At 40.5% G+C, this 27,740-nt stretch overlaps 1 protein-coding gene and 1 long non-coding RNA gene across 12 annotated transcripts in view; one reads left to right on the forward strand and one right to left on the reverse strand.

Annotated features, from left to right (window-relative positions):
- Window positions 1-22,019, reverse strand: part of SOX6 (SRY-box transcription factor 6) — a 627,969-nt gene extending 605,950 nt beyond the window's left edge. For 2 of the 11 annotated variants that reach the window (XM_082476530.1, XM_082476545.1), the window contains exons 1-2: window positions 19,635-22,019; window positions 16,861-16,958 (exon numbers count right to left, since the gene is read on the reverse strand). The gene's annotated coding sequence lies outside the window, so the exon portion shown is untranslated. Of the gene's footprint in view, window positions 1-13,692; window positions 14,111-15,249; window positions 15,330-15,570; window positions 16,167-16,222; window positions 16,643-16,860; window positions 17,004-17,028 lie in introns of those variants that run through there. The other 9 variants (XM_082476542.1, XM_082476544.1, XM_082476529.1 and 6 more) reach the window with 7 other exon arrangements.
- Window positions 1-27,740, forward strand: part of LOC309667728 — a 504,177-nt gene that overhangs the window by 168,614 nt on the left and 307,823 nt on the right. The gene's annotated exons all lie outside the window — the stretch shown is intronic.

Consider the following 27,740-nt stretch of genomic DNA (forward strand, 5'->3'; position numbering starts at 1 on the left):
AAACCAGCATGAATTCATTTATTAATTAGATTCCTGGCCATTTGTCAGTTTAGAAGACCGAGAGTGGACATGGTGCTTTGAGGGTGATATACAGAACAGGGAACTTCAGTGAAAGCTCTGTACAGAGGCAGCACAGAGCCCTATCCCAGAAGGGTATCAACAGGATGTTAGAGATGAAACCTCTTTGCAGATCATCAAACTTCCCATTCTACCAGTAAAGAAACTGAGTCCTAGAAAGAAGTGATTTAGCCAAAGTCACCAAAAGTTTATTGGCAGAGCTGAAACTCCCAAACTGGGTCCTTGCTACTACACCAAGCTGCCCAACAAATATACCAAGTTAGAGAAAAGAGGGAAAGGTAGAAGAGAAAGCTGAAGACAACGTTAGCCTATAGCCATCCCTCACTGCTGCCTTACTCACTTTTCCCAACTTCTGCTCTGATTGTACCTAAATCCAAGGAAGGCTGAGAACAGAAGCAACAAAGAACCCCAGGCATTCAAGGCAGTAGTGATGCTCCACTTGGTCCCCTCCCCTGAAACATGATAAACACACTGAACTATGGAATCTCACTGACCCCTTCACGCCAACAAATGACTCAGATTGTTTTGCCTTGCAATAAAAGGTGGCTTAAGTGCTTCCTCTCTCATATCAGAGCCCTATAAAAATGAACCCCCATACTGATAAATCTGTAGCCCTACTCCCTGTCTCAGGTTTTCAGTGACTGGCTACATTCTTCAGTGGGATCCTGTCCCAGGAGAGTGTTCCCTGGAAACTATGCTTTTCCTCCTTGATTCATCACACCCTCACCCCTCCTTCTCATTTGCTTTTCTATTTAAGTGGTCTCCAAAGTAAGCTCACACATCCCAGGAGTACACTATAGAAATACACTGGTGTATATTTATTTATTTAAAAAGTGAGAAAAACTAATCCTCACTTAAATTTAAATACCGATAATCAAACATAAATATGTCACATCCTGTACCAGAGGAAACAATAGTAGTCTGATTATTGATAATATTACTTAGTTTTTAACTAAATTAACCCTGAACAAACACTCAAGTGGCTTAAAAAGATCCTTCCAAAGAGACCACAGTTTGATGATAATATTAATAATATACACGTTAGTGACAATAATACCATGACCAAGCTAACACTTGTACCATAGTAGTAGCCCTTTATTATAGGATAAAACAACAATGATCCAAACAGATCTGATAAGAAATAGGCCAAGATTTTTTTAACTTATCAAAAAGACAATTTGAGATATAGATTTATATCTAGTATCATTAACAGTGTACCTTACCCTACTGTACTTTGAGATGTTAAATAATAATATGAAGCCATTACAATCAGTAAGACATTTAAAAACAAAGCAAACAGATATAAATTTTTGTACTTGCTGCAATTTTTCCAATAATGTTTAAAATCACACAATACTCAATCCAATATTTTACAAAATTTCACCAAACTTATGTTAAATGTTTAGAAACCTCTTCTGAAGTTCCTTAGTTATAAAAGACAAAAAGCCACATGCTATTAGAAAAGTTCTTGTTCTTCCTGCTGCTATAAAAATAGCTAAAAATAATACATAGAAAACAATATGCAACATTTAAATACACTTCCTGGCTAAAAAATCAGATCTGCCACAATGTACATCCCTGGGTAACCATTTAACTAGAATGCAATGTGAATGATGTCCTTATGGGTTGTACAGTGAGTAGTGCCACAAACGATGTTGGAAGTTGCATAGAAAACGTGGCTGTAGATTTGAAAAAGAAACTAATGTCATGTAGAATGATTGGTTTTCAGATAATGAATGTACATATTTTTGAACATGCCTCAGTTTATGATCTTTGATAGGCAAAGTACTACTTTTGAGTGAGTCACCAAAATATGTACCAAAGAAGATATAACCTCAACAGTGTTACTTTTTAAATAAAAGTAATTTTTAGGGAAAAGTGACTAAGTGTAACTACTGGTGAAGTGATTGCCCTGGTGGGACTAAACGGAAAAAATTAGGGATAAGATTACAGAGATAACACCATGGACTAACTACATCATTCATAGCCAAGCAATTTCGGCACAATGTTAAAGCCAAGTGCTACATGATGATGCAATTACTTTTAAAAATAAACCTATAAAACACGGTAAAATCTTTACAATGCTTTGAAATGAGATGAGGAGTAACCGTGAGAATTGTTTGTGCTACCCACAGTTTCCACTGCTTATCTCATGGCAAAGTTTCCAAACTTAAGGATAAGGAACAAAAAAACTTGTGTACCAAATGTGTTAACCTTTTATGTGATGACAAGTAGCTGTGAGTGCGTGTTATCAAATAGCTAGACTAGACTAGATAGATGGACAGACAGACAGATACATACATACATACCATCAAACAAATTTAATCTGTCTCTTCAAGGTGAAGGTGATATTTTATCAAATGATAAAGTAAATGCTTTTCAAAACAGATAAATTCTATTAAAAAAGTATTTTAAAAACATGTTTGGAAATGATTCCATCATAGTGTGATTTTTATTACCAAAAATTCTATGTCCATCACCTACAAAAACTTTCATCTGTTTTCAATTTAAAAATTGGCAACAGAATATTCTAACCTGTTTAATGCTATTCCAAAGAGTTTCAATGTGTTTTTGAGCCCATTTATTAAAAATATGGTAAAAACAACTGATTGTCATCAGAGAAGATAGAGATTTACTAGCCACATTTTAACAAACTTTTTGCATATTTTGTGTAAAGGATTAATAAATTAGTATCACATGTTACTAAGTGCAAACAATAATGTACTTCTTCCATTTGGATGTATTTTTCTTTCTGAGGTATTAGTTTTAGCTGTGGCAGCATTAAAACCATGTAGCAAAGAAAGCCGAACCTAGAAACTAATCTTTAAATCACTTTATCACCAAGTGTTAAATTAAGACTTTTAAAAATACCAAAGCATATAACAGAGTTTGGGGGAACCACAGTTAGTTTTTAAATATTATTTATTCTATCTATACCTCTTTCAATTTAATATCTATTTATGAATGTTTTATAGCATATACTACCACAATAGTACATGTATAAAATTTTAAATAAATATGGACATGTATTAGGGCACATGCTCATAAATATTTCGCTGGTGGTGTGCCCTATCCAAAAAGTTTGGAGATCACTATTCTATTATAGTCAGAAGTTCCCCCAAATAAGCCTTAAAATTATTTTGTCAAGAGGAATTCTTCCAGGCTCACCCTTACCAACAATACTGTCCAGTTGTCCTTAGGCTAACCCAGCCACTTAAGATTTCTATTTCCTTCTCTCCTTAAACATTCTAAATTATGATCTTTTCACCTCAGCTACTGAAAATGCTACATTCACACCAATCAAGCAGGGAGGATACCAACTAGTGCTACTATGTGATAACATTCAAACAAACATTTTATTAATAATCAAAGTTATTTACTTTTAAGATGCAATAGCAATATACATATTTAAAATTAAATAGAAGCTTCCTTTGAAACAATTTAAGATGTCCAAATAATTTAATGCCCCTCCTACTAAACATAATAAAATTATATTTCTATTTTTAAATTACCCCAGATATAAATTTGTTAAATAAGCAAAACTAAAAACTGTATAACCATAGCCTCATAAGGGGTAGGGAGGGTGGGAGGGAGGAAGATGCAAGAGGGAAGAGATATGGGGATATATGTATATGTATAGCTGATTCACTTTGTTATAAAGCAGAAACTAACACACCACTATAAAGCAATTATACTCCAATAAAGATGTTAAAAAATAAGTTAACAAATAAAGGACATTGATACAAATGTCCTGTTTTACTGGGATTGTAATAGAAACCAGTGTATGCATAGATCAGAAAGGAAGAAGAGAATGATCCAAAGATGTGAAAGTGGTGCTAACAACATTCAAAAGAAAAAATCAGCATACAATATGAAAGGGTATACATTTCCATATACTTTACTCTCGCTCCTGATAACATGAATGAGTTTTCCATGTGGACATAACGAAGAAATTAAACACAAAATTTCATAACTAAGACATGACTAATTATGATGAGTGCTTTGGAAAAGGTCCCAAGGTGTCATAATTAAAGGCTGAGGTATTTTTCATTCTTTCCCTGCCATGCCATACACAGAATTAAGAGTTGCCAAGTTCACTAGTCCCACCAAATGTAGGTTGCTATATATATTTTCCTTGGAGAAAATAAGCCTGTTACAAATTAGTACACAATTTAAAACACGTAAGTATTCAGGGTACATGACCCTACCTTAGCAGGCCTGTAAATCACACAAATCTATACAAAAAGTACAAATGTAGGCATTGTCTGGAACTGTTGTCTGTAAAAGTTTAAAGGGTCTAACCTCAGAGAAGCTGAAAATTTCTTTTAATAATGCCTTAGAGTATTATATTAAAAAAATAAAAATTAAATATAACATGCAATTTTAGTTGGTTTCAAGATTAAAATTCTTTTTTAAACCTCAATATATCTATTTTCAATATGCATCTTTACAGTGGGAAAAGACTACAGTTAAGAAATTTTAAAATACACTATATCCAATCTCCTGGGATAAACCATAATGCAAAAGAATATATAAAAAAGAATGTCTATATGTGTATAACTGAGTCACTTTGCTGTACAGCAGAGATTGGCACAGCATTGTAAATCATCTACACTTCAATTTTTAAAAAAAGACAACCAAATTCAAGACCACTGCTAGCGTCATCTTATATTTTGCTTGTAAACTCAAAATTCAGAAGTTGACTAAATGGAAACAAGTGTAAAAAAAAAGAAATTTTAAAATAGGCCAATTTTCCTCCAGTGTGTATTTGGATCTTCAAACTCAAGAGTAAAAAATGTTCCTGAGACTCAGTTAACTAATATGCTATGTTCCAAGTTTGTTAAACTTTGTTCAGTTGCTATATTATTTCAGTTTTTATTTTCTTTTTGCTTGGGCTTTTGTTTCTTATTAAAGAACTCAACTGAAAGTTGTAAAGGAAAATGTTCTTTAAAGCATCATAACTAATTTAATATGACTAAGGGGATGTTTTTAAACTGTTTTATAGAATTTTCACATCTTTTTTCCTCTTTTTTACTCAGCTTCAGAGCCTTTCTTTTTTAATGGAGAAATTTCATCATATTTTTCATGGCATTACCAACACTTCGAGTCTACAGCATACCAAAGCAGTGGTAAGGAAAACAGTAGGTTAAGGTCATTGGAGAAGAGGGCCATAACTTCTCCTGCCTATGTGACCACAAAGCCCTTTTCAGAAAGTGATTATGTCACAAAGTCATATAAGCTGCAAAATCTCTATAGGTGTATTTAATTTGGAGAAACAAGTTATTAAACACCAGAAAACTTCCAAACCAAAAATAGAAAAGAAGGCCTGTAGCTCAGAGAAAAGGCCTTCAGAAAGTTATTAGAAAACATGAGATCCCAGATTACAAGACTATAAAGGGTGCGTTTAGCATCCTTATTTGAAATTATCAAGAGTAGAGAGGGGTTGCTGCTGCTACTACTACTTCTACTACTGCTAATGTTCATCATCATCATTATATAATAATAATTTGTATTTCTTCTCCAAAATTTGAATCACTCTGAGGATTAATTTCTTTTCACATTATCCCTCAATGAAAAAGAAGTTATGGAATATGCCAACTTTATAGTTGGAAAACTCAGAAATAACACCCAGATCTAAAAATTTCCAGATATCTCCCTTTCTCTAAGACCATGCTTGCCAATTGAAAAAAAAAAGTTTTTTACACTGCAAGATACAAGATTTCATTAATTCATGGTCCAGATCATCAGTTCATATATTAACAAGCCATTTATTTTAATTTTCATACTTAGTTACATATTTGAAGGAAAGCAATAATTTGGAAAACTTCTCTGTACCTTAAAATATACTCACAATGTCCCTGACCACAAAATTGAGCTAAGAAAGAGAAGTGCAGAGGTTAAACTGCTGGCCTATGGCCACTTCACATTCATGATAGGCATGGCCTTTCTAGGATCACAAAGACACAAATATGAGACATTTTGCTATCAGACTTACAAAATAGTCAATAATACCATCAAATGTTTCCCTTGTGTCCAATGCTCTTCAGGATGTTACTTCAAATAACCTAATTAACCTTTATGACACAGCCCAAAGGCCATCTCCTACTAGAAGCTTTCCTTAACATAGGTACTTCTGCTCTTATACATATCTCCATTATAGCAACTAGCACACTGCATAGAATTACCTATATTCATACCTCCTCACTAGGATCAATCATGCATTTTCATCTTTGAAATTATGTAAGCAAGTGGTTCTCACCTTTTCACCGCCAAGGGTCCTTTTATTAATCCTCCCTCATAAAACCCATATTTTGAAAAAGTGTTGTCTTTCAAACTAGCCATACTTATTATGTTATAATTAAATCATTTCCTAATTTTTAAATTAAAGACATATATAAACTGACATTTAATGTTCCTGATCAACAATGTATTATTCATCTGCATTCAGTATACGGAAAAGCAGCGTTGGTTTGGCTCTGGAAATAAGTATGACGATAAAATAAATGAGCACTGACATTATATAAAAGAGATTGGGGGAAAAAAAAAGGCCAAAAATGCCAGCCCTAATTTATGACACGCAAGCTTTGTTTATAGTGAATAATATCCTGAAGCAAAACCCAATTGAAACAGTTATTCCTATCAAGTAGGAAGTTAGACAGTATGACTGGTAAGGTTATCTACCCTGTATACCTTTTATTGAATGAGGCAATGAATATGAAAGCACTTTGAAAACTGAGTTCTATAAAACACATGAGAATTAAGGGCCCTTTTCGTGCTACAGTTCTACTACTGATTATTTATAACTATTGTGAATTAATCCTAACACAGTTGCCTAGAACTGTTCTAGGCACTTCTATATAAATTATCTTCAAACTTAATCTTCCCAACAACCCTATCTGATAAATTCTATCACAATCCCCATTTTAAAAATTAGGAAATTGAGACTTAAAGAGGTTGCATAACTTTTCTAAGGTCGCTCAACTAATTTAGGAAATAAGACTTCAAAGAAAAGATTCAAGAAATAAAAATTGCAAATTTAATTTTGGTTTTTTCACATGTAGGTGTGTCATTCAAATGAAGAATATGCTTCCATTTTTTTCTTAAAATCAAAGCAAAAAAAAGCAGGTTAAGATGTATATATTTGACATTCAGAACTTCCCAGTGTTAATCACTGAAACACATAACCAAAGAAGATTATAAAATCTCCTTCTTTGCTGGCTTTCCCAAAAAAGAGAGCTTCTTAACTAATTCGAATGGAGAAATACACCCCTGGAGGAGGGAGGATGTCAGATGAAATGATCTTTCAAAATCTCTTCTAGCCCTTAGAACTGGAATATTCTCAAATTTGAGAGCTGGACATCCAAACTCTGCATTTAGTCACTACTCTACCCCAAGTCTGAGAGACTACTAATTAATTCTTCTTTCTAGGAAAGAAAGAAAGGAGCATGTATTGCTGTGAACATTTCATATAAGAGGAAAAGAAATCAATTATATAACTTGCCAAAGATTACACAACAAGTACGTAGTAAAGCTGAAATGGGAAGCCAGCTCTGTGTAATTCTAAGTACAATACCCCTTCAACAGTAATAGATAACATATATTAACTATTGAGGTTAGTGTTTTACATTTATTTATCTCATTTAATCCTCACAATAACCTTATGATGTAGATATTATTACTCTCATTTTAGAGTTGAAGAAATGGAAGGTTAGAGATTATACCATGCATATATTGGGGGCAGATGGGGTGGATGAGTTCTCCTACATAGAAGGTTCAATGCCCATGGAGATAGCTGGAGATTATTTCTGAGAAAATACTAACATTCCTGCCCTTTGATACTCTTTCCCAAGAGAGAACAATGAACTATTCTCGCCTAGTTAGGAGCATTTTTCTCCACTTCTACCAATGACCTGCTTAGCACCATGACAACCGTGCCTAAATTTCCCACCTATCAAATATTAAAAATCTTCAATAGAAGAGAAAGTCCTTAAAAAGTAAAAAACTTGTGACTTCAAAAATGCCCTTCAGGATACCTAGAACTTAGTAAGTGCTCAATCACGTTACCCAATGATCTGTTTGTAAAACATAAAAGGAAATATTTGCAACCATGCCTCGGAATGAGTCCCATTTAAAATCTATGCTTGTCATTGAAAAAAAATATATATCTGTGTATATGTCAATCCCAATCTCCCAATTTGTGCACTACTATATATAAAATAGATAACTAATAAGAATCTACTGTAGAGCACAGGGAACTCTACTCAATACTCTGTAGTAACTATATGGGAATAGAATCTAAAAAAGAGTGGATATATGTATATGTATAACTGATTCACTTTGCTGTTCAGCAGGAACTAACACAACATTGTAAATCAACTATACTCCAATAAAAATTAATTTTTAAAAATCTGTTGCATTTTCGTTCTTCCACATATCGTGGTTGTGTAGTCGTGGAACATAAAGCATCTTTAACTTTCTTTGTCTAATTTTAAAGAACTACTTTTCAAAGAAGCAAAAAAATTGCGCTCAGTGAAGTCAAAATCACAAATAGCATTAAAGTCCCTTTTTGCATTTGAATGGATACCTTAAAGATAGACAATTCAATTCGTCTCTTTAAGATGACTAGAAACAACAAATTATTGAAGATAGCAGGGATAATAGAACATCTAAAGATTTTTCTTGTGAAATTTTCAGAGAAGAAAGAGCTCATGGGAGAACTTGAAATGAGAGAATACAGAATGTTTGCATAGATGCTAACATGCACATCACATAAAGAACTTTGAATTACCTTATATTTATTATGCTTATTTATACATGTCATCATTGAAAAGCATCAAATCAATATACTTAAGTAATTTTGATCCAAAATAGTTTAAACACAAAAACTCTTAAAGGATTTCATAATATCATATTAGGCTTCTTCAATACATGGTGCTTCAATCCAGAAAAATCTTTTAAAAGCTTTATAGACTAGGGGAGCTTAGTAAATAAAATATACTAGTGAAGTCCTTACCACATGCGTAGAAAGAGAGCAAATACGGAAATAGAAAATCTAGAAAATTACAGAACAGTGAATTCAAGTTAATTACCAAAGATGCAAATTTTCTAAAATATACACAACATTGGACTACCAATTGTTAGGTTTTTTTATTTCACTATCCTATCCCCAAATAACTACAGGCTATGACGCTAACCCAGTTCTTTATAAACTCAAATGTCTCCCTATAAATGCAAAGAGATAACCCTTTAGATAAACATAAAGATGTCTATAGTTTCAAATAACTGTTTTTCACTTGAAGTAGTATGAAAGAGAATGCCACTATGCATTTTCATGCCATTAAAAGGTAAAGAAGAACATTTCAGAATTTTTAAACATTTTGAAAAGGAATTTTTTTCCAATATTATGTACTGTGCAAAATAGTGAGGATTACTAAATATATTGGCATTATAAAATAGAAATATCTGGGCAGTTGATTTTTTTATGTAGTTTATTAGTTTACAATAGATTATAGCATCTACAATTAACCTCAAAATAATTCACATCTTTACTAAAGATGAAAGTTTTTTTGAGTGAATAGTAAAATACGAGTGATATATAAGGGGTCTTAGAGGAGCAAGAAGAGATTCTGAATATAAACAAGCCATCATTCTGGCAAAAGGAAATACAAACAACTAGAATAAAAATAGTTGATGCACAAAAGCCATAATGAGCGGGTAGCTCAAAAAATAACTTCTACTTTGAATGGTTTGGATGAAATACAAATTATCCACAGAAAAGTGTGGACTGGCATAAATGTTTGTACAAAATTATAAGTGTATTTCAAGAAGTATGCAAGAGGCAACCGCCTGCATGATGCACAAGGTCCCGGCAATGCTCTGCTTAAGTGCTAGTGCACAGAGTCCAAACCACTGCATTTTAATTACCATGCAGCCTCAGATATATTGCCTTTGATATGGAAATGTTCTTGTTCTCTCATCTTCACATATGGTCTCATGCACAGAAATCTTTATCTGATTCATAAAAAATAAACTAGAATCCAATCTCAACACCTGACCTCAGTGCTTAGAAGTTTTTTACTAAGCATGGTGTCACTATAAAAAGAATGGCTAATATTAGTGTAAAGTTGGATATTTTGAGCAACAATATAAAGGATTTGCAGTTAAGCACTGAATCGATAACTGCTTCTCTGAGGTTTTAGGGTTTCAAGGTCCTTTTTTTGAGACTATCACAGATTTGAGGAAGAACAGACCAGCACCCTTTTTCAGAGGTGAGAAAGTCCATAGTAGATTTAAATGATAATTCATTTTACAACCTCCACCTACACTCTCAATTGATATTTTCACCCAAATTATGACAATGGATATTTAAACCTGAAAAGCTCTATCAAAATCCATAACACAAATTTAAAATTATTTCCAGTTTGACTAAATGTCTAAACAAAACAATTAGCTGAAAAGCTTTTACCCTCTTCCACAGAACAAGGAAAATAAAAACACTCTTCCTATAAATGAATAATGAATATATAATAAGAGAATGATGAAAGTTTCTGATATAACTCTTACCAAAACAATTATTTTCAGATCACAGTTGAAGAACCTCAAGCAAAAATGATATGCTATACATTTAAAATGTGCTTACTACTAATAAAAACTGCTTTTCATAGAGTATACCAGAGTGCCAGTTTGTTTTTGTTTTTGTTTTACTTGAGTATGTTGATAGTCAGAGCATAATCAGTAGAAAATGTGGAGTTAGGATAAAGACATAAAATGTTCAATATATTATTTTTCTTGTTAGGAAAAAAATAATAGGGCAGAGTTATCTTTCTTAAACAAGAAGCAATCCAAATGCAGAGAGAGTCCATTTTCTGCTCTAAAAAGCAATGAATATTTGTTTGTTTTTTTAGCGAGTTTTTATAATAAAATCTGTTCTCATTAAATCTCATGTACCCACATAACTTGATAATTCTGAAATAACCTAGATTAACTTTTTTAAAAAACCGTAATATGACCCATCTAACCTCATGACAGCAGATAATACATCCCATCTGCAAATCATCTTGCTGAATGTTATCTGTGTTTTATCATTTCTAGTACCTGTCTGTGCCTGATATGGTACTCTCAGGCACATTAGCTTGATGGAATGTTTCACTTGACTTCAAAAACACCAATTGATATATACGCACCCCTAAACTATATTTAAACAAATAGCTCTTAGATCAACCAAAATTTTAGTTGTACTCTACTATACTTTTATAGAATGCTGTTTGTAAATAGTGAAAAGGTATATATGAATTCTCTCATTAACAAGAGAATTCTTTCAAACTTAGAGATATATAACCTAACAATATTGAAAAGTATAGAAAATATTAAAAGTAACGGTTAAAGCCAGTGTATATTAAACTTTGTTAAAATTCATTTATTCCAGTACCTAGTGTACTAATTGAAAGAGGATTATTTAAAATGTCACTAGTTTCCTTAATATAAGATGGATATGTGTAAAATTTCATCAATGACCAATAACCCAATAATTCCTAAAAGAAGTCAAATAGAAACAGACATAAAATCTCAATAATGCCACCAAAATTTATCATTTATGTATTTAAAGTAATATATCTTAAAGCCTTATAAGAGAAAGATTTGCTAGATATGTTAACATATTTCAAATATGTGCTTTTCCCTTACTAAGAAAAATATCTGTTGCTTTCTACTACTAATGAAAAAATGTTCAGCAGACAATATTCCTACTGAATGGCATTTCTTCTAGATATTCAGTTACTGATTCCATTATAGAATCAACTTAAGGTATAGATATTGATACTGCTTTATTAATTTTTTTACATTTATCTTCCTTTATAGTATAATGTTGAGCATTGTACTTACACAATATACTATTATAGGAGTTTGTATCATGCTCCATAATAATAAACTCGTAAATGTTTTTTGCATTTTAAAAAAAACATATACACCAAGAGAAAGTTCCTTCTTATTACTTCCAAAATAAAAATTAAGAGCAACAATAAATATGATAAACAATAAACAAAGACTATTTAGTTTTGCCACTATAAATAAAGGAATATGGTGGGAGAGCAGAGGAAAAAGGAGGTGTTGGTGGTACATGAGAAAAGCAACAGAAGATATTAGCTTGTCTAAGGAATTAATGACCTAGCACTTGTCTGGATCCTGGTTACTTACTGCCTTTAGTCATAAACTAGATCTAATATGTGTAGTGCACACTTACTTGCTTTCAGAGTCTAAAGTTTTTTTTTTTTTTTGGTTGGTGGTTGTTGTTCTTGTCTTAGAAAGGGACAATCTCTCTTGATTTATGAGGATTTCAAAAATGTAGGAGAAAAAAATTTACATGTCATTTGGCCTACTGCCCATGCACTCACATATGTGTATTCAGGCAGATACACTCAAATATATATAGATAATATATTTATGGTCTGGTACAGTAAAAAAAAAAATTCAGTCATAACTTTCCCCCTATTATAATAAGAGGAAATATTTCATTGATTCAATAAAAAGCAAATGCAACTAAATAAACCGTGTCCCCACCTCGCATCAGAAAGGTACATTCTTGCTGCCATAGACAAGCTAATCTTATCCCACTAAATTTGTGGAAAGTTTAAGATGTTTGCTTGTTTGTTTTAAAATAAAGAGAATCTTCTAGTAGGTATCAGGAATATCTGAGTGGCCTAGAAACAAGGGAAGAAGGGAGACTGATGAAAGTGCCTAATGCTGAGTATTGAATTCCATGGTGACTGCACAGGGTGACAGAGGGAAGGTCATGTTCATGACTGCGGAAATCTGGTCTCTGCCAGAGAGTGCAGGCTAAAGCTGACCTGAAGCTGGGGTCTGGGAAGCTAGGTAGGAAACTCAAGCACCAATCTGGGTACGGACAGAGAGGACAAGGCACTGCTCCTAAAAACTCCAGGCTGAACAAGAGTAAGACAGGGAAAGACAGCAGATATTTCCAGGTTCACCCCACAGTGAACACGAGCAGCCCCAAGTGGCTAGGCCTGGAGGGGGAAAACAGAAGCTGCAGTCAGGGCACAGACAGTAATTTGCTGAGACCTCTGGGGTGGGTGTGCGAGGGAGCACAGAGACAGGTGAACAGGCCAACTAGAAGCTGAAACCCCTACCCCAGCCAGGATACAATGCCAAGTCTGGGCTAGTCCTACTGGGTTAGTGCAGACAGAAGGGCACTAGCAGCCCTCCCCCATGGGCGGGGTGTGGAGAGTAGTATAGTGCCAGATTTACTCTGCATCCCCTTTCCTCATTGAGTCAGCACCCTGCCTCTGGTGTCCGGTTTGCCCATCTAACCAGTAGTCCACCCTCAACCGAAAAATAAAGGACAAACAGGAAGAGAAGGGGAAAAAAAGAGAGAAAAATCAAAGACAAGGCTACATTGTCACAGTCTTCCCTCTTGCCAGGGCCTCCCAAAGGCTGTCCTGGCTGGTTCGGCCCTCCCTCAGAAATCCTGTAGCCTGGAACGGTGCTGAGTGGACCAGGTCCGCCAAGCCCGTGCCTATGGGCCTCCGGGACGAGGTGCTGAGTGCGCAGGCTAATTATACATGTGGCATTTGGGCAGCCGACTGTCCAGTGACACCTTACCTTATGAGGAAACGTCAACCCCAGCAACTGTTCAAAACAAAATGCCATCGTGGGATCAGCTTCGCCGGCTCTTGGCCGGTTCGGGATTGCTTTTCCCACAGACTCAAGCACTTAGCGCAAGAATGTGGCCTGGGGAGGCTAGTCGTGAGCGGGCGGACGAGGTGGGGGGGAGGACAGGCGGGGCGGTCCTTGCCAGGTGTCCATCCTGTCCCCCCTCGCCATGGATCAGCTCTCGGACCCGACCACTTGACCTTTTTATTCACCAAACCCACCTCCTAGAAATAGATTGGGCGGGGCTGTGTCTGTTCTCCTCGAGACCCGGGGAGAAACCTGGGCATGTGACTAAACAGGGCAGAAGGGAGGAGACCCTAGGGAGGCAGGCAGAGGGGGCACTCTCACATCCCGACTCCACTGGGCTGTTGGCTGGGCCGCCCGGCCAGGGCCAAAAGCCCAGCCGCAAGAGTGCGCGCCGGGGTCAAGCGCCCCGGACATGGACGTCATCGAGCGCCCCATTGACAGTGCGACGGGAGGTCCGGAGCCCAGGCCAGTTTGCCGCAGCAACGGCTGTGGGCCATCTCGAGACCGAAACTTCAAGCTTGGCCCTCAGAGGAGGTCACACACACAGAAGGAGCCGGGGACAGCCCATCTCTCTAACATCCCAGCCCCGCCAGCAAAGTCGAAGACTTATTTTTAGTCCCCAAATAGGGGCAGCATTCAATATCTGGTATCTGGCCATTCATACAATCAAACGTTTTCAAACTTGGTCAGCCTAAGAGAGCTTTAAAAAAATTTTTTTAGAAACCCAAAAAACTCAAAAGACGCCAGCAACAACCACCTTTTATCTGTTCCAAACACACCGATTCTCTTTTTATCTTAAAGCTCCGCGGAGCGCCCGGGACACAGACCGGGAAACGGAGCTAATCTGTCCTCCGCAGCCCCTCTCTTGGTGCCCGAGCAACCCCGGCAACCTTTGCACAAGCCCCTTCCCTTTTCTGACCAGCCCTTTAAGGGAGAAGAAAGTAGCTCCCTCTGGGAGCCGTCAGGCTCGGGCTGGGCCCCGGGCGGGTGGCAGCACCGCCCCTGGGCCTGGGCCGAGCCCCAGAGCGGCGGATCTCTGCCGGTCTGCGGGGAGAACAACGGGCGGCGGGGCCCCGGCAGGGCGCCGAGAGAGACTGGGGCCGCCGGCGGGGCTCAGGGACGCGGAGAGCGGAAGAAACGTGCGGGCGGCTGTGCGTCTGCCGCGAGGACTCCGAGGCCGAGCCCGCTCCGGGAAGGGCTGGGCGGGCCCTCACACACACCCCCGCCGACCCGGCACCACCGCCCGAGAGTCCGGGGAAAGAGGGCCACGGATTAGCGCTTGGGTTTCGGACTGTCTTGGAGTTCGGTTTGCTTATTCCTAAAAAGATCATAAAAAGTCACGTCCAAAAATGAGGAGTGGGGGAAGAAAGGAGAGAGCGCAGGGAACTGGAGGCAACTCGCGCAGGGTCCCGGGAAAGTTGCGGCGGAGCGGTGTTGGGGTGAGGGTGGGAGGAGGGAGCATACGGCTTTTCTAGCTACCCGGGTTTTCTTTATGAGCTCCTCCCGGTAAACTTCACCCGGGCGGAGAGTGCGGCGGAGATCCTCGACTCTTGCCCGCCCTCGGCCAGCGTCAACCCCACAAATAGCCAAAGTTTCCAAACCAAAATGGGGGTGGGGTGGGGTGGGGTGGGGTGGGGGTAGCGTTAGGAAGCCCAGAAACCCAGCAGGTCCTCCCGACCTCCCGCACCCCGAGCCTGGCTAACACTGAAGCACTCCGGAAAACTGCGGCATCGCAGTCAGTCACACGGCGAATCAACCCAACACTTTTCAAGAAAACAAAATATTCGCTGGGAAACTTACTTTGCATTTAGTCTCTATTCTTTGGGGGTATGCGGTTTAGGTCGGCTCGTAAGGGAAGCTCGTTTTGTCCAGGTTGGATATTGTCTACTTATGGATCAGCCCTTGGGTGAGGGTTTATTTTAATTTATGGCTTATGCATTCTTTTAAGGTCGATTTACATGACCTCCGGCTACAACTAAGACAGCCGAGGAGGGCACTCCAGTCGTCAGTCGGCCAAACCCACAATTAAAACAGCCCTCCCCCTAGTCTTGGTGTGACTAGGACTCTCCCCGGGTAGGCTGGCTGCCTGCTTTTCTTTTTTCTCTCTCTTCTTTCGTCACTTCTCTGTTTTTTCCTTCTTTCTTTCTTTTTGTCTTTCTTTTTGAATATCACGAAATAAGATGTGATATCAGTTTGAAAGTTTCGGTATAACTTTCTCCAGACCCAAGCCGGCAGCGATAGAGATACAGCGCTCACAAAGCCCTCAGGATGCTGCCCTCTTGTGGGCACAAAGGGCCTTTCCACCCAGCGGTCCCATCTGAGCCCTCACAGAGCACACACGCATATACTTACACACACAGAGAGAGAGAGAGAGACAGAGAGAACACTACACACGCAGGCATACGAGCTTCCTCCATCACACACTTGGCTCAAACTTCAATGAAATACCTACCTCAAACTTCACGGAGACTTGAGAATTCATTCTCTAAGCCACCTGACTTCTTTTTCATATCATTCCCAGTTACATAGATTAGAATATCTATACGGGGAGACGGAGGAGGAGGAATAAGGTGGGCTGAGAGGGCGGACAGATTTCCGGACGAATACTTAGGATGGCGATAACAGCTTTCTGTTGTCAAAGGTTGCGTTGTCTTTCTCTCCTGCCCTTTTTGCCTTAGTGTCCCACGCACAGTTATCTACGGCTACAACATGTGTTTTCTCCGAGTGGATTTTGGGGACAGGGGGGTGGCAAGAAAACCAGAAACCCGCCACGCAGATCTGTCACCGCCTCCGGAACAAGGCACAACTCTCCGAGAGGGGGACGCATCCTGGGGATACGCGCGTCCACCAGCGAGCGGCTGACGCTCGGGCCCCTTTCTCAGTCGCTACTCTCCCCCCCCCCCTTTCTGCGTCGGCCCCACTCAGCGCCCTCCTCCCGCTCCTCCTCCCCCCTCTCCCCTCCCCAGCCAAGTACGGAAACCCGCCCCGGCTGGGCAGCCGTGGCTCCCGGCAACCCGCGCCCTCGCCGGGCTCCGCGCGCTCAATTCTTGTACTACCCCAATCCCTCAGTCCCGGCTCGGTGAAACTAACCCTGAAGCTGCCCGGAAGGGCAGGAGCGGAAGGCGCTGGGGGCCGACGGCCGGGCCCGGGGTTCCTGCCCCTGCCCTCTCCTGCTCCCCAACAGGTAGCTCACAAATGGGCCGCGCGCTCTCGCTCTGCCTCCCTCGCTCTCTAGATCGCTCGCTCCGTCCCGGTTACCTGGGCGGGCTCCAGGATGGTACCGCACGGGAGGGTTCCTTGTGCGCTGCGCCGCGGGAGTAAATGGCATTAAAGAAAAAAGGGAAAGATACAAATTAAAAAAATTAAGGAAGGGGAGTCGTTGCTGGGTCAATTAGCACAGCCCGGGGAGCAAGAGAGCAAAGCCCCCCAGCGCCGCGGCCGGCGCAGCCCGTTAACTCAAGTCGGCGGGGGTGTCCCGCCCCGGGCGGGGGGAACGCTGACCGGCAGAAGTTTGCCGCCGGGGTGCCGGGAGGCGCGCGCAGAGCGGGGTGACTAGGGGCTTCCCCCTTGAAACAAGTGAAGGCGATGGTTAGTGCTGTCAATCTTGGCAATCAGTGTGAGCGGCCATGTCGTAAGTATTCAAAGCATTTCCCGTCGTGCAACATCAGAAAGTGAGTGGCCAGGGCATTGATCTGAGCGAGGGAGAGGAGGCAGGGCTCCCCTCCCAGACAACACAGGCAAGATGAGACAAGAGGCGAGGGAGGCAGCGAGCCAGGCAGGGAAGCTGGGAGGGAGGGGGGAGGGACAGGGGAAGAAGAAGGAGGGGAGAGCGGGAGGCAAAGGAGAGAGAGCCGGAGAGAGGGCAGAGACCGGCAAGAGAGGAGGTTGGAATTGGAGAAAGCGCCTGAGAAGAGAGAGTGAAGCGACTAGTAGGAGAGAAATGGAAGACGACAAAGAAAAGGGAGAGTTGAGGTTAGAGGGGAATGGTGACAAGTATTAGGTGCAGAGAAATAGGCTGAGGAATAAAGGACCCAAGGAGTTCTGTTAGGGCTGGGGCTGTTGGATGGAGGAGTCTAGACGAAGGCAAACCGAAGTGGGGAAAAGGTAGACAACTGGGGAGAAAGAAAGGAGCGAACTGGAGAAAAAGAGGAAAGAAAGTGGGAGAGGAAATGTAGGGATGGTAGTCTGTGCGTTGAAAAAGTTGTATGACAGAGGACGAATGGGCTGAATGTTAAGAAGTATTGAGATACAGAACTGGACCACAGAAGTGAGTCAAGGCAGGTACAGAGAAGGGGAAGAACAGGGGCTGAAGCAGACCAAGAAGAAGGAAAGAAGGGTGAATATTAGGGTGAATAATGAGGATGAAGAAAAATGAAAAAGAGAAGTAATCAAAAGAGAGTAAAGAAAGAGATGCAGGAAACAGAGATAATGAAAACACATGGGTTAATAAGATCTCAGTAAATAGGGGAAGAGGAACTTATTTTAAAAGATGGAGGAGGAGCAATTGAAAGAAAAAAGAAAAAGCAACTGATATAGGAGTTGTTAAGATGATATACATCTTAACATATGTAGGTGGCAATATTCTGGAGGCCATGAAGATTATGGAGTTTATGGGTTAAAATTATTATGAATAACAAGATATGTACAAACTAACAAAAAAAATGATTATACCTTTACAACAACAAATTAAATAGTTCCACATTTATTATATGGATAAGTTTGTGTTACACAGAATTGGGTGGGTGATATATGTGTATTACCTCAACTTTGTAGAGGAAAAGATCTGGAGAAACAATTTCAAGATGGGTGGCTGGGAAGTTGTAGAAGATGAAAAGAGTTTCAGTCACCCAGGATAGCATTTTGCAAAAACATGTAAGTCAGATATAGAAAATTATGTTTAAACCCCCCCCCCAAAAAAACCTACACAAATTAAAAATTCTCTTTGATGCATGTGTAGGGTAGATAAAAGATTTGAAGGGTATAGAGTGGCCTAAAGGAGCAGAGACCTGGAATTTTATCTCAGTGCAAAAATCCTGGGGAACTGGGAGGGGAGAGAATAATCGTGATGTCAGGTAGTAGATAGAGATGCAGAATAAAAGAGTCAGATGAGAACACTAGCTTTGACAACAGCAGACACAGAGCTAACTAGCGGCCAATGTGCACGAGGTGAGGTTAGCCTGCCATAAACCAGGCCCAAAGAAATAGATATGAGAAACTGAGGTCAGTGGAGAGTCCAAATTACATCAAGATTAAAAGTTAGGAGAGAGATTCTGACATTATCAGCATAAACCTGCAGAGGTCTGTGGAGGTGAGGTCCTTGCTATGTAGAAACTGATATGAGATGGCCACGTTGAGGCATTTCATAAACAGGGAATCTGTGAAAGAAGATATGGACCAGGAGAAAGGAGTCAGGAATTATGGCTAGAAAAATCAGAAAATTAATGGCAATCTAAAGTTGCCAATTCAAGGAAGACCTCCCACAGATTAAGTGATAAAAGATACGGGGGAGAAAGCCTCATCTTTCTTCCACTAACTTTGAAGAAAATGGAGAGAGTACGCAAGCACAGAAGATGGAACAAGCTGAGATGTCTGTTAGTCATATATTGGCTTCTTAAAGTACACTCCATGTTTGGTTTCATATGAACTCCAGACAAGAGAAGGAAAAGGATAGAAGTAAGGGTGAGGATGAGCATCTTGGATTAGTGGGGCAGAAGGAATAGCCCTGTGCTTCTACCCCAATAGGAAAGATGATGCTTGAGGATTGGAAGCTTGAAGACTGCAAGTTAAAATGACTTGATGACTGCTGGCTGAGAGGAGAGCTAGTCCCTAACCAGAAATCTTGTGTCCCTTTCACCCACACAGACTTTCAGGACTGGAAAACCTGCCTCGAGAGGCCAGAACCTAGAGTCCAGTGAAAAGAATGCCTGGCACTTTTCCTGCCAGCTCCTTCAGACCTGGCTCCCAGAAGTCCCAGGAGTGCCCCTTGACCTCAGAGGCCCAAGAGGCAAACCCAGACCCGTGTTTCTACCCTAGACAAGGGTCAAATCTTTTCTGGGTTTTGATTTTGTTTTTGTTTTATTTTGTTTTTGTGCATGAGTATGGCCTGGCCCAGCGCTCTGTTCCAGAGCCTCTCACTGGCCCTGGAACTCAACCACAGGGGGCTAAAAATCTCTCAAAAGCCTAAAGAGGTCAAAATCGAATGAGCTGTCCTAAATGCCTGCAGAGTTAGGGCAGAGAGAAGAGGGGGTAATTTAAGTCCCAAAGCTTGAATCCTCAGGGTAGAGCCACCGAGGGAGGTGAAACATCCAGGTCGGAAACACTGGGGTGCGACTTGGGTTCCTCAAAGTTGCTGCAATAAGTTTGGCTTTGCAAGTACCAGCACATTCGTCTCTTTAAATCACCCAGCCCTCGGAAACCTGGGGGTTAAGACTGACCCCGCCGACCAGGTGCAGGCCGCTGGCGGAAGGCAAAAAAAAAAAAAAAAAAAAAAAAAGCGACATTATCAAGATCTCCAGCGTCCAAGGCCCTCATACTGGGCCGCGATGGACCTCCGGAGAAGGAGCGGCAGAAATCCTCTTTAGATTTTGTCTAATAAACTGACACGAAAGTAGATTGATAAGGCGGAACCCCGAGCCAATCACAACAGTAATCCCTAAAGGAAAGAAACTAAAGTTTGGGGTCTCGGTGCCACACTTCAGGCTATGCCTGGGTTGACACGTGGCCCTTGGGGGCGGGGGTGAGCCCTAAGGGTTTCCTTTCAAGCCTCAGGCGCCGCAGTACAGAGCAGAGGGCAAGGCAGAGAGCGCTGCAGCGTGTTGAAGCGCCGGGCTCTCCACCTGGTCTGCCCTGGCCTTCGGGCTCCAGGAAGTCCCGAAAGGAGCGGAGGACACTCAGGCACCGTTGCCAGATCCCGGCACACTTTCCCTGGGGCTCGGAGCCCCGCGCGGCGCAAGAACCCCGAGCGCCTAGCACAGGGAACCAGGGAGGGAAGGAGGGGCGAGCCGGTGGGAGCAGACTTACCTGCTCGCAGCTGTTGCTGCCTCCGTGCTGTCCGGGTGTCCCTGCGCACGACAACCGGCAAAGGCAACTCGCCTTTGCCAAGTTTGGCCTCGCACCTCCAGAGAAGAGGCGCGAACCGGCAAAGGAAAGGCGCGCTCGGTTCCTGGAGAGAGGTCCCCCTGAACTTGGGAAGGGCAACGCAATGAATTCTGCTCGAGAAGTTAATATTTAAAGCACCCACGCAAAAATCATAACGACTGTTAAAACCTCGTATTCTCTCCTTGAAAGTCTCCTTACACCAGCCGGGAGGACAATTCAGATCTACATGACTTCATCTTAAGGTCTCTAACTTCTTTCAGGAAGGGCTTTATAGGTACTGTATAAAGTACAAATATAAATGTTTTTACCTCAAAAACACAGGGAATGAGAACTTTTACTGAAACGAAGAATAAGTGAAAGAGTACAAAAAGCCAAAAAGGAAAAAGTTGAAAACTTTAATTACGGCCCGGAGAAAAGTTTTAGCGATTGATTTCCTTAAACAGGAATAACAAACACACCAACGCTCCAGCAGCCCATCGCACTTCATTTAAGTTTGGTGTAACCAAATAACCCGAACTCCCAAATAACAGTGCCCTTGGGACTCTGCCTCAAAGAGGTCGGAACTCGTGTTTCAACAACAAAAGCAAAAAACAAACTGTGAATAATGCTCTGCGTTCTTTAAGATGTCATTTTGCAAAAGGACCAGGCATTGTCCCTGGACTTTAAATGGACAGAGAACAACATTAAATTTCATTTGAATCTGCGCGTCATCCTGTTGGGAAGACCACAGCGGTAGCGACAGTAGCAGCTGCAGCACCGCCACCAAGGAGGTGGGGAAAAGTGGTAAAAATGCATGAACTTTTTTCAAAGAAAAATAAAGATAAATCAGAAATAAGTTTTACAGACATGTCTTTCCTGGCTTAGGAAAGTTAATTTTTAAATGTTCTTCTGCTGTCTAAGGTGCAAAGCCGAGTCTAGGGGAGTGCGTGGCTGGAATCTGCATGCTGATAAGAGAAGGCTGATGTACTTACAGTGACAGAGGGCAGGCTGCGGGAGAAAAGCTGTTTGTGTTAGCCTGCGAGTTACCCAGGGCTGCAGTGAGAGCAGAAGGGAGGAGTGGGAGTGCCAGTCTGCGTACACCTTCACCGCGTCTCATTACATCTGCCAGCCTCTCTCTCCCTCTCTCTTTCATTTCCACATTCCCTTTGTTCCTGAAAAAAAAATCTACACGTCACATCAGAGTCCCCAGATGCAGTCTACACCAAAGAAAAAAAATGAATAATTCAATCAAACTGTGCATAGTCTCTAAGGCAATAAATCTATTGCACTTAAAGAAACGAAGGGTAATTACCACCATGGAATTAGAATAAGGCCAAAGACCCGAGATGTCGTTAAGTCTCTGGCTAAACTCCCCGGTCAAATAAAGTTCCATTTATTTAATCCTTTTGACATCTCAAATGGAAAGTCAGAGAAAGATTTTAACTTGTTTTAGAAGGATATTCACTTATCTTTAAACACATTTTAGAAGGGGGAAAAAAGAAGGGGAGAAAAAGCCTCGGGCGTACTACCCTGCTGAAAAGGCTCCCAAAGGCAGCAGCATAGAGCGGGCACAAACACGAACCAAGACAATGTGTCCGTGGAGCCTGTCCAGGGTCAGTATTTCTGCCACTCCACCCTCCTCCACTCGTCTCTAATTAGACGAGGATCTCTCTCCACTCTCACCGGCCACCGAAGCTCGACTTGAGAGCAGCTGGAATCTGGGAACCTTACCTGCAGCACCAGGACCTAAGAGAAATCGCGCTTCCCTGCCACCAACACCCCATGCCATCCCCATGCACCCTTCCAAGTCCCGTAATCATCTACTTCTTCCATCTGCCTAAAAGAAACTGTAAACGGGATTTTTCCCCCCATGATTGAATGGAAGCTCTGTACTGTACCGACTTCTGGATTTGCCCCGGGTTGAGTTTAGGGAATGTCTGGAAAGAAAAAAGGGAGGAAAAAAGGAGGGGGGCAGCTCAAGCCTTGTCCAAGTTAGTCATAAGGCTGTATTAGGCAGGAAAGAGCCTACGGGAGAAACAGCTGGGATGCACACTGGCTATGGAAATCTCAGTTCTAGGAACCGTGTCCTTTCGTCCCGGAGGTAAGATTATGTGACTGTAGCACGTTTATTCTTTTGCTGTCTGTGTGTCTCTCTTCCCCACCGGCTGGGACCTCTTCCAATCGGGTCAGCCGGCATGCACCCTGGAGAAGGACACAGCACATAGGGCTTTATTTTCCAGGTCTCTCCACTCATAAATCGTGGGTGTCATTGAAACGAGATTAGAAAATCTTTTACCGCTGGCGGCAGCCACCAGACCCTCTGTCCCTCTGCTGGTTGCACACTGGTCGCGGTATCTCGGGCTGCAGAGCAGTCCGGAAGACCTAGCCCGCCGGGTCGCCTGGCCTGAGGGCTCAGGTGATGCGGGGGAGAACCTCGGCGTCTCAAATGGGTTCCTTGGAGAGTTCCCGCTCTATCACCACCTCCCGCCGCCTCCGCGCGCGCGGTCGCACACACTTACAGACACACACATTGACACATACACATTCTGCCATTCTGGCCGAACTCCTCATCTAAACTCAAGTCCCTTTAACAGTCAATTGAGCCCGCTTGAGAGCAGCGGGAAAACTAGGATGATACGTGGATGAACCGCAAGGGTGCCAACCATCCGGCTTGGCCTAGCTTTGTTTACGTGCCTAAGTCGCCACCTAGAGGTCGAGCGGAAGACTGCGCCCGGCTCCCGGAGGTCGACACCAACCCGGATGACACCGGCCCCGCAGCCTTGGCGACCTCCGGGGACCGCTTTAAAGGGAAGCTAAGGGAGGGCACCTCTCGAGCGGACGGTCGGAGCAAGGCAAGGCCTGCCCTCCGCGACCCGGGCTGAGAAGAGTAAGGGCTAAAACTGCCCGTTAGCTGAAACCAGTAACAGGGAACCGAACGAAGGAAGTCTCCCAGCAAAGTACAAAGCCCCGGGCCAGTCTGCAGCTGCGAGGCAGGCGCTGCAGCCCTGTAACTACAAGCACTAACTCCCAGGGCAGTAGCGGCGGGGCGGGGGGGTGGGGGGCTGGGAGTGGAGGCAGCTTCGGAGCGGCATAGCAGTCGTTCCGGTCCTGTGTGAGGACCGAGCTCCCTTTTGCAGCGACCTCGGCTCAGCTCGGACTTCGTACTCCCCGGTGCGCCTCTCCCGCTTGCTCTCTACCTTCGGGGTCGGAGACAAAGGGACTCAAGGACGCGGCTAGACCCGAGGTCACTAGCAGGGGAATTCCGGAATAGAACAACAGGCAGGAGAGGGATGTGCTCAGGCAACCTGGCCGCCTGCCGCGACGGCTGGACACTTAGCTCTATAGTCGCCCGTTTCTCAGGAAAACAGTCCTTCTGACTGTCTAACAATGGATTCGGTAAAATAATAACGATTGTTATTTATATCAGCGATTTTCAACTTTACCACCCGTACCTCTACTGAAACCCTTTTTCCGCAAACCGTTCCTCCTGCATTCACGTCTTGCATTATAAGAATACCAGGCTTAAGAATACCCTAGCTAAATTCTGAAATAACTTGTGGTTGTTGTTTGTTATGCCTGGACACTGCCTCCAAGGCTTGGGGACGTCTGCAAGGCCACTCCAAGTCCATCCTTCTCTGTGAACTGTGCCCCAAAGATGCCTCGGAAATTTCCCTGCTACCTGGGTGCATAGACATTGTTTAATTGTAACGTTTTACAAAAGGAGAAGAAGAATTTTGTTTATCTCCACGAAAAGGACACTCAGGAACTGACGTGTGCTATATGAGGCTATAAATCACTCCTTGCTAACTCCAACTGGGGCTTTTCAGTAGTTTGGTCAGAAAAATAATAATAGAAATATATTTTATAAAGAGAACCACAGCAACCTAATGCTAATGAGGGACAAAAGGAAATGTGTTTTCAAAGAGAAGCAACAGGCCCCCAAGCCTGACCCAATTCTGCTGTTTCGTGCCACAGCCTAGCAAATTAACATTGGATCGCTCCTCCACTCGTGTGGAAAGCTGAGTGTTATTGAACACAGCACTGAATTTTCCCAGGGAATCCCAATTATAGAAACACCTGTGCTAAGTAATGCTATTTTAATCCACTATGAAAACCTTAAGTATGTAATAGCCTTCAAATCATCTCATTTCTTAGTCACAGTGGGGTGGGCCAACCTCATGGAAGAATTGCCCCCAGAGCCTTATCTCAGAGGGTTTTACCTTGGTTTTACCATACATAATCCTGGCAGTTCATCTCTTAAATGGAAGGGATATATACATGAAGTCTACTGTAACTGGCAGAAACTAAGCCTGGGTAGAAACCTCACAAAGAAAAATCAGATCAAAGGCCAATGACTAGGAAACTGGAACACATGGCACATATGCAGTCAGGCACCAATTCCGTGATCTTTAAATCAAATCCTAACAACATACAAGAAGTTGTCACTATTCAGTATATACACTTCAGTTTACTATAAATAGAATATCAATGGCAAAATATAGCGAAATAAAACCACCATAAGAAGGAATGTGGTAGAAACCAGAAAATTATAAACCTCTACCAATTCCCCCCAAAAATATACATCAGACCTAATATTTTAAAATGCCATACCTAATATTTTGGAAATACTTTATGAAAAAGATTATTTAAGTAATGACTGTTTTATAGCTTAAGGCTGCCAAAACTAATGCCACTAAAAGATCCATATGAAAAGTGAAATTTTTATCAGTCATCCAAATGTTTGTCTTACAATGATACATAGAATTATTTTTCTAACTAAAAGTGATCTAGATAATTATATAGGTAGGCATGAAACTTACAAAAACCACAGAAAGGAAAAATATGATAAAGAATAATCATATGACATAGAGTAGTGATAGGATGATTCACCACAGAAATAAACTTTATTCACTAAAATTCAATGTATCCCACATGATAGCATCCTTCTGAGATAACGTGTCACCTTTTCATCATCAAGTAATATTGTTAAAGCATTTGCATTCCTTCATGTATGCCACTCTCTGTTTAAAGAAACATTTACCTCTTCCCAAATCTGAGGTTTACAATTCACTAAGATAACTACCACTCCATTCATTACACATTTAGCCACACTAGAAACATTTGCTAAATCATATAGATCCATTTCAGTGCCTAATAAAAGACAAGCAATGGATACAAAAATAATGCTATAAAACTGCTCACTATAAATATCAAACAATAAAATAATTTACTAATATTACTAGTCTTTAAAAGTTTGATAATCTACTTTAGAAATTTCATGCTTTATATGTTATGTGTTAGCATTGTTTTAAAAAAACTGAATTTGCCTAAATTATATAATTTTAAAATTTGTTACTTAGAAATCTTTCTTCCAAATCCCAGATTGCTATTTTTAACATTTCTAAATAGAGGATTTCTTCATGTGTGTATTTTTAAATATCACACTTATGTTGAAGACTTGCTGTTTTCCAAATTTTTAATTCACATTTAAATATTTATTGAGTACCTAATATGTGCAAAGCAAATAATTTGAAGTGTATTAACTAAGGGTCTATCTTTTGCACTTTTCTAACTTAATAAATATTAATTAAAAGTCTACTGTACATATACTGAAAATTTTCTTTTTACCAAATATGTCAGCAGAAGTATTCTTCTCAGTGTAAGTACATTTGATAATTACACATGATGCTAGTTCATTTTATTTGGCATATACTATTTAAGTTACCTCAGATATTTTTATTCACTGACAAACTATCACATTTCTAAAAGCTTTTCTAACTTATCAAAAGGTATCTCTTTAAAAAGCTTTATTTAAAAACAGAATCTATAGTTATAAACTAATTCCAAACAACATATTTTATACATTTTAGTTTTAAATGCGTTCTAAAAGAAACTTTATAACTTCAAATCGGTCTTTAATGTAATTGCTATGCAAAATTATTCTATAACTTGCTAAGTTTTATGTCTCTAAAATGTATCATAATCGTACATATAAGATAAAGATATTATCTACCTAAAGGCAAACAAATGAAAGCTAAACTATGTCAGTGTTCCAAGTATCTGGATGTTTGGTATTACTTAACTCATTGGATTTTATTGAATTTTTAAGTTTGCATCAAGATGTTTTGCGTTAGGTTTGAATGTTTTATTTTTTAAGTGAGGGGACGGGGAAAGACAACAGGGAAAGACAACAATGTTGAGAATCTGCAACAATGATCATCCTCATGTTAATTCATGTCTGTTTAAGACAATAATAAGTGAAAAGCTTCACTTAGTCATACTTAAAGTGCTAGAATAGTAGGTTTCTGGAGAAAATATTTAAACTCAAGAGCTCAATACAAAAACTCTTTTAATTATATACAATATGTTATCAACCTACTTTCAAAGTTGATGAAGTTTAGTACTAAACTGAATATTAAGCAAATAAGTGTTAACTATGTTCACTAGAATTAGCATATTTCAGATTATAGTTTATAAATTTTTAAAAGCATCAGCATCATGATATGGTTGCCATAGAAACTGCAACAATATGTCATTTTGATTAATTTTATATGCAGTGATAAGGCCTAGTTCTACATCACTTCAATATAAGTTTGAAAAGCAAAGACTGAAGTATAAACAGTGAGTAGTGAGTTTCCAATTTATACCAGTTTAAAAGCTAATAAAGTACAAACCTTTTAAAAAAGAAAAATCCACAATGCATTCTAATTGCATGAAAGGATAGCAATTTAATAAAGGTTATAAAGTGTTTTAAAAATGGGTACATTCTGAAAAAAAAAAGTTTTCATTAACAATCAGCTACTTCTCTTAGTATTCCATATTCTTATTACTTAGGTTTATTTATAGGTAACAAAAATTATTGGTTATTATGTATTACTTAATTATTAAATTAT

Source organism: Balaenoptera physalus, assembly GCF_965194825.1.
Source record: "Balaenoptera physalus genome assembly, chromosome: 10".
NCBI lineage: Eukaryota > Metazoa > Chordata > Mammalia > Artiodactyla > Balaenopteridae > Balaenoptera > Balaenoptera physalus.